Source organism: Chrysochloris asiatica, unplaced genomic scaffold (genome assembly GCF_000296735.1).
Source record: "Chrysochloris asiatica unplaced genomic scaffold, ChrAsi1.0 scaffold00255, whole genome shotgun sequence".
Lineage (NCBI taxonomy): Eukaryota > Metazoa > Chordata > Mammalia > Afrosoricida > Chrysochloridae > Chrysochloris > Chrysochloris asiatica.
Genome location: NW_006408773.1, coordinates 3,156,516 through 3,164,822, shown reverse-complemented (window position 1 = coordinate 3,164,822; position 8,307 = coordinate 3,156,516). Strand labels below are relative to the sequence as shown.

The 8,307-nt window shown below is 38.3% G+C and overlaps 1 pseudogene; it reads right to left on the bottom strand.

The window, feature by feature from the left end:
* Positions 1-1,341: 1,341 nt before the first annotated feature.
* LOC102841551 lies at positions 1,342-2,634 on the bottom strand (annotated as a pseudogene).
* Positions 2,635-8,307: the final 5,673 nt, after the last annotated feature.

Below are 8,307 nucleotides of genomic sequence, written 5' to 3'. Positions count from 1 at the left end.
TGATAACAATTGCAATAATTGGCTGTGCATCCCTGCTCTTAATCAAAGCTGTTTTATCCATCATTGTTAACTCTCTTCACTATTCCCCTCCCTCCCACTCCTGATAGAAATAAATTTTGGTCTCTATACATTTGCCATTTCTTGTCTTTTTGTGAAAGTGAAGTCGTGCAATAATTTTTCTTTTGTGATTGACTTATTTATCTAAGCATAACTTTTTTAAGCTTCATCCATACTGGAGCATTTATCAAGACTTCATTTCTCCTACTGGCTTAGTAGTATTCCATTGTATGTAATGTACCACAGTTTGCTTAACCATTTACATTCTGATAGACATTTTTTCCACTGTTTGGTTATTGTGAATTGTCCTGAAATTAACAATGAAGGACAAGTTACTGAGTCTCTGCTTTCAAGACGTTGGAGTAATATATCTAGGAGTGCAATGGCTGGTTCGTATGGTAGCTCAGTTTTTAATTTTTGAGGAAATGCCACTTTTTCCACAACCGCTGTATCATTTTGCATTCCCACCCACAATGAGTAAGGATTCTAATTTCTCCATACCCTTGTCAACATTTATTATGTTACGGGTTTTTGTTTGTTTTTACATCTTAACCATCCTTCTTGTTCTTGTTGTTAAGTGCTGTCTAGTCAGTTCCGATTCATAGCAACCTTGTATAGAGTTTCCAAGGAGTAGCTGGTGGGTTTGAACTGTCGACCTTGTGATTCACAGTCCAGTACTGATCCTATAGTACCATACCACGAGTCCATTAGGTGGTTTTAACAGTGAAGCTTCAAGTATTTACTAAATGAGAACCAAGGCTAAAACTCAAACCAACTGCCATCAAGTTATTATTATTATTATTTTTGTAACAGAAAGTCAGAGATACTTTATTTTCCCTTCTAAATCCAAAAGCTAGGTATAGCAGAGTCATAAAAATGGAATCCCACTTAGTCTGATTCACACTATTACTAACGTTTAATCCTGTTTTCAAAGTCCAAGAATGAAAACTTTCAATTAAACACTGAGCAAGCCACATGTTTGGATAATATTTCTAAAAAAAGTCTTTAAAAAAAAAAAAAAAGATACAGGACCTAAGTTTTCAGTGGCATATATGCTATTAACACATGTTCTGAAATCTGGTAGGTCACATCAGTCCTGAATTAATTTTTAATAAAAATTTAAAAACAAAACAAAACTAACTGAACTTTATGCTTTTTCTACGCCACTATAGCTTTCTTTCACCTAATTTTAATGCCGATCTTCACTTTATGTCGTTTCCAGTATTCTTCCAAAAATCTTCGAATAGTAGTCCTCTGTCTGATTTGAGATCTTATCAGATAGTTTTAATTGGACTGAGTGTCACCTTCAGATTTAATGTCTTCACTGGTCCCATTGACCTCATTCTTAGTATCACTTTCCTTCGATTCTGTGTTTGGGTCTTCACTCTGTTTTTCTCGACTACTGGACTTCACACTACTTATTTTTTATCATCAGATCCCCTCTTTTCTTTTTCCTTGGATTTTCTATCTTGTTCTCTGTCCCAACTTTTGCTCCTGTGTTTATACGACTTTCGATCCCAGCTTTTTAATCTCCTTTGATCCCGACTACGAGAGCTATGTTTTCTCTCTGATCTATCATGGCTTCTGCTTCTTCGTCAATTTCTACTTCTGCTTCTCCTTCTTTCTTGACTTCATGCTCATTTGTGCTCCCGAGATCTGCTGAACCTTTGGTCAGAAGTTCGGCTTGAGTGTCTACTACATGAACGACTCCTCTTTCTTCTTTCTCTGTCACGAGCCCTTTCCTTTTCTCTTTCTTCCTCTTTTCTTCTTCATTTTCTTTCTCTTTCTTCCCTTTCTCTTTCTTGATCTTTCTCTCTTTCTTCTCATTCTTGCTTTTCCTTTTTTAAACGCTCTTCACGATCAGGCTCTTCAGTTCTTTTTCTTATTTTTTCTTTTAATTCTTCTATAGTAGCTTTAATTTTGGAATAGCCTATGTGTTGTTTTCCCATCAAACGATCATCTACCCGGGACTGTGCATCTCCTACTATCAAAAAGCCTCCACATACTTCACAAACTTCCATCTGTTTTTCTTGGGCAGCAAAACTTTCAATTGTCGAAGTTGTAGATCTAAGTAATTCTCTCTCTTCTTTTAACTGTTCAACTAGTTTCATCCTTCCCTAGGCTTCTTTCCCTCAGATCCTAATTCATCAATCTGCTGCAGGAGTACATCGATTTTGTCTGTTAGAACTTGAATTTTTTCTTCATTTTTGCCTGTTGGGCCAGCTGCCCCAGAGGACTGCTAGTTTTGAGATAATGCTAAATGAGCATGGCCCTTCTAATTCTATGCTCTACTTCTGCAAGTAAACGTTGTAAGTATGGCAGGAAATCTCTCTCATAGCCAACTTTCGTAAAACGGGAACTCTTCTCATACTGTTTTCGTAAATTTTCATCATGAATTTTTTCACTTGGACCAAGCTCAGAACACATATTTGTGAACAATTCCACAGGGCAAAAACCACAGAGATAATATTTGCAAATGCTCTCGTGGTCCCACCATAAGTTGCTGCGCTTTTCGTCCGGGGCTAGGTTTCCATCCTGGCCCATTAACTCATCCAACAATTGTGCAGCCTAAATCATGGTGTTTTTTTGGGGGTGGCTTCTCCCACCAGCCCTGGCACCCTTCAAACAAAACACAGGAGACACTGCTTCTTGGCCCCTCAGCCAACTATCAGGCCACTCATCGAAGCCTCCTCTGCACAGATGCCTATAAGACAAAATGCATCATCAAGTTAATTTTGACTCTATAGAACCCTGTAGTAGCTGCTCTCCAAGGTTTCACAGACTACAGATCTTTAGAGAAGCAGACCACCACATCTTTCTTCCTCATAGCAGCTTGTGGATTTTAACCAGTGACCTTTAGGTTAACAGCCCAATTGTTTAACACACTGAATCACCAGGGTTTCTAACATGAGAACACACATATCAAAAGAAGCCAACTTCAGAAGACAACACAGTATGAACTCATGTAACATAGCCAAGATCTTCATCAGATCTGTAGGTTGAATTAAATCCCCAACATGCCTAATTATGTTGTTTTTGTTATTCTGTGTCCTGAAGTTGGTTCTGACTTATAGCAACCCTGTACAGGATTTCCAAGGTTGTAACTCTTTACAGGATCAGAAAGCCTCATCTTTCTCCTGTGGAACAGCTGGTAGTTTTGAACTACTGACCAGGAGATTAGCAGCCTGATTCGTAACCACTACGCTACCAGAACTCCTTCATGTAAATTATCATAAAATATCTCTCTGTGTAAGTGTTCAAAACATTTTCACATCTTTCCCCAAGAACTATTTTTTTTTCAATGTTTCATTTATTTTTCTAGAAAGTATACTAATAGTCTATTAATACAACACTTCATAAACCTGTTGTTTTTTCTAAATGGTATCTAGTCAGTTCTGACTTATACCTAACCTGTGTAGGGTTTCCAAGGCTGTAAATCTTTGGTGGTGGTGATGTGCTATGGAGTAGATTCTGACTCATAGCGACCCTGCATAGGGCTTCTGAGGCTATAAATCTTTATGGGAGCAGAAAGCCTCATCTTTCTCCTGTAGAGTATTTGGTGAGCTCAAACTAAGGACCTTGAGGTTAGCAGTCCACGGTTTTTCTACAGAGCCACTGCACTTCTATTTATAAGTCAGTTTTTGTTGTTATTGTTAAGTGTCTTTGAGTCCATTCTGGCTCATATTGACCCTGTATAGGGTTTTTAAGGAGCAGCTGGTGAGTTTGCACTGCCATCCTTTCAGTTAGTAGTTCAGTGCTGATCCTACTGTGCCACACCAGGACTCCATTAGAGCTTTATTTGCTTAGGAGAAGGTAAGAGCTGTCACAGATGATCTTGTGCAGACATCCTGTAAAGAGTTACAGCCCTTGAAATCTTGCTATGAATTGGATACAGCTTGGTGCTACACAACCACCACCATCACCCACCATATGGTATGTGATATGAAAATCTTAAAAAATATATGTATATAGTCCAGTCAACAAAGGTGCAGTGAAATGGATGGAAATATTTACAGCTCGATGGGGAAAACCTTAAGAAACAAAAGGGCAGCTTAGCAACCCCAAAATTGGACCCATATTTTCCTGAACATTGTAATTTTCTTTCTATAGACTAAAAGGATTTGTGAGAACTAAAAAGAGATGGACTGTAAGTCACCACATTGTTTTCAACCTACGCATTTCAGCTTCAGTTCATTTGTAGGAGAACATCATGTTTAGACCACCCCTTGTCTGTCAGTCTTTCTTGATGTGGTGGCTTATGTGTTACTGTGATGCTGGTAACTTTACCACAAGTATATCAAATACCTGCAGGGTCCCCATGGTGGACAGATTTCAGTGAAAATGCTAACTAAGTCAGAGTAGGAGGAAAGATCTGGCAATCTACTTCTGAAAATTAGCCAATAAAAACCTATGGATCACAAAAATAATGTAATTAAGTGCCATTCAGCCAGCTCTGAGTCATAGTGACCCTGGTGAAATTGAACCACCAACCTTGGGGGTCTACTTCTTTTTCACTGACCATCCATTTTACCAAGAATAATGTTTTTTTCCAGGGACTGGTCCCGTCTGATAACATGTACAAAGTATGAGAGAAGAAGGAGCATTTAAATTGTACTTCTCGGCTTCCAAGAAGCATGCAAGCTTCTAAGGAGCATACAAACACAGATTTGTTTGTCTTTCTGGAAGTTCATGATACTTTCATTATTCTTCTCTAATACTGCAACTTAAAAGCATCATTTTTTTTCCTATGGTCTTTCTTATTCATTGTCCAATTTTCACATTCATATGAGGTAATTGAAAATGCCATGGGTTGGGTCACATGCACCTCAGTACTCAAACTGATATATAGTGAATTTAAATGTGTTGCAAAGTGATGCAAAACCTATGACTTTACTTAAAAATTAACATTTTCCCCAATCAACTTCTCTTAAGTCTAAATATAATTTATGCTTGTGTTACAAGTTATGTCATGTAAGAATTAAAAAAAAAAATTATCATTTGACATTTTAACCATTCTTTGTATACAGTTTGGTGACATTAACTTTGCTTTTCATGTTGTGCAACGTTCAGTTTCTAAGAGTACTTTTTTTACTCTTGATATAAAGCAGTAACAGAGTTTATAGTACCATTGATTTCTCTTTAAAAAGGAAAAAGAAAAAGAAACAAGCTCCCTAATACAAGTAATTTTAAATTTAAATAGAAAACATTTCCACTATGAGAAATACTGATGTTCTCTGAAAACATATACTCTTCTTTTTCTTATCCCTAGCTTGTAAATTACAGTTAATTTCCTATTTGTTGTTGTTGTCAGGTGCCATCGAGTTGGAACCGACTCATAGCGACCCCATGCACAGCAGAGCAAAACAATGTCCGATCCTGGGCCAACCTCACTACCGCTGCCACACTTGACGCCATCAATGATGCCATCTGGCTGATCCATCTCGTTGGGGGTCTTCCTCTTTTTCTCTGACCCTCCACCTTACCCAGCATGACATCCTTCTCCAGCGACTGTTCTCTCCGGACAATGTGTCCAAAGTAGGAGAGACGAAGCTTAGCCATCTTGGCCTCCAAGAAGCACTCTGGTTGTACTTCTTCCAAAACAGATCTATTGGTTCTTTTGGCAGTCCACGGCACTTTCAGTATTCTCCTCCAACACCACAACTCAAAGGCATCAATTCTTCTATGATCTTCCTTATTCACTGTCCAGCTTTCGCATCCATATGAGGTTATTGAAAATATCATGGCTTGGGTCAGGCGCACCTTAGTCCTCAAGCTGACATCTCTGCTCTTCAGTACTTTAAAAAAGTTCCTGTGCAGCAGATTTGCCCAATGCAATACGTCGTCTGATCTCTTGACCACTGCTTCCGCGAGTGTTGATAGTTGATCCAAGAAGAATGAAGTCCTTAACAACTTCAATCTCTTCTCCATTGATAAGAATGTTGTTTATTGGTCCAGTGGTGAGGATTTTTGTTTTCTTAACATTGAGATGTAATCCATATCGAAGGCTGTGCTCTGTGATCTTCATAAGTATATGTTTCAAGTCCTCTTCACTTTCAGCAAGCAAGGTTGTATCATCAGTATATTGCAGGTTGTTAATTTCCTATACTCTGAATAAATCCATGTAAGATGACCAGCAAACTTATTCTATTTACCATTCATTCTCCTTCTTCCATCATCTTTGATATTTGTAGTATATCTACATTGGAAAAGTCCACAGCATTTAAATATATTAAGTCACCCTTATCCTTGTCATTTTACTGAACAATATTATTAATATCATGTATAAGCAAAACTTTTGCTGAAGATAATGAAAAATGATTGCAGCAGTACATTGGCAGGGAGCTGATAGAAATTAAAGGTGAATACAAAAGAGGACTGGGAACCAGGGATATCATTGCTGAAAGCAGAGAATACCAAAAAGATGTTTACTTGAGTTTCATTGACTATACAAACACATTCATCTCGTATGGATCATAACAAATCATCAATAACATTGTGAAGAATGGAAATTCCAGACCACTTCATTGTGTTCATGCAGAACGTGCACATAGAACAAGAAGTAGTCTTCTGATCAGAATAAGGGGATGTTGCTGTTGTTAGGTGCCATCAAGGCAGTACCAACTCACAGTGACACTATACACAATAGAAGGAAACATTGCCTAGTCCAGCATCAACCTCACAATCATTCCTGTGCCTGAGTCCATTGCTGCTGCCATAGTGCCTATCTATCTTGTTGGAGAGTGTCTTACTGTTTTCTCTAACCCTTCATTTTTCCAAGCATGATATCCTTCTCCAGGGACTTGTCCCTCTTGATAATATGCCTAAAGTATGAGAGATGAAGTCTGACCATCCTGGCTTCAAAAGAACATTCTAACTATTTCCAGCACAGATCTGTGTATTCATTTGACAATTTAAAATTAAAGCATTTAAAATTCTTCTCTGACAGTGTTACTCAAACGCATCAATTCTTCCATGTTCTTCCTTATTCACTGTCCAATTTTCACATGCATGTGAGGGTATTGAAAATATCATGGCTTGGGTAAGGTACATGTTAGACCTCAAATTTACATCTTTGCTTTTCAACATGTTAAAACTGTCTTGTGCAGCAGATTTTACTAGTGCAATAAATCGTTTGTTTTTTTGACTGTTGTTTCCATGATTGTTGATGGTTGATTTGAGCAAAATAAAGCATTTGACAACTCCAATCTCTCCTTAATTTATATAGATATTGTTTATTGGTCCAGTAATAATTTTTGTTGTCTTTACATTGGAGTACAGCCCATACTAAATGCTGTGGTCTTTGATCTTCATCAGTAAGCGTTTTAAATCATCTTCCCTTTCACCAAACAAGGTTGTATCATCTGCAAATTGCAGGTAGTTAATGTGTCTTCCTTCAATCCTGATGCTATGTTTTTCTTCATCTAATCCAGGTTCTCAAATTATGTGCTCAGCATACAGATAGAATAAGTATGGTGAAAGAATACAACCCTGGTACAAACCTTTCCTAATTTTAAGCTATTCATTGTTCTCTTTTTCTGTTTGAACAACTGCCTTCTCTTGTTCTATGTACAAGTCCCTCATGAGCACAGTCAAGTGATCCAGAATACTCATTCTCTGCAATGTTGTCCATAGCTTGTCATATCCCACACAATCTAAAACCTTTCAGTAATCACTAAAGCACAGGTAAACATCTTTCTGTTATTCTCTGCTTTCAGCAAAGATCCATCTGACATTGTTGTTGTTGTTAAGTGCCGTCAAGTCGGTTCTGACCCACAGCGACCCTGTACAGGGTTTCCAAGGATGTAAATCCTTACGGGAGTAGAAAGCCTCATCTTTCTCCCGTACAGCGGCTGGTAGTTTCAAACCTCTGACCTTAAGGTTCGCAGCCCGATTCGTAACCACTACGCTACCAGAGCTCCTTAAAGGGGGCTAGATGTTGCCCAGTGAAAGACGCCTCCTGTGGAGCTATTGCATTGCATAAGACCACAGTTGGAAACAAGACCCCATCCAGAATTGTCTGAGATGGGAAATTTCCACTGGAAAGGACGAGTAGACTAGCCTGGAGAGGCTAGAAGAACAGAAGATAGTTCGTGAAGAAAGACCAGCAGTAAAAATCAGAAACAATAATGACAGTATGATTGATTACTACAAGAACAAGTAAGCTGTTCACCATCAAGGCAAGTGGTTGGGACCCCTCAGAGCAAATTACCTTCCAAGACTGAGACTCAAAGGGAATACACGAGCAGGCAT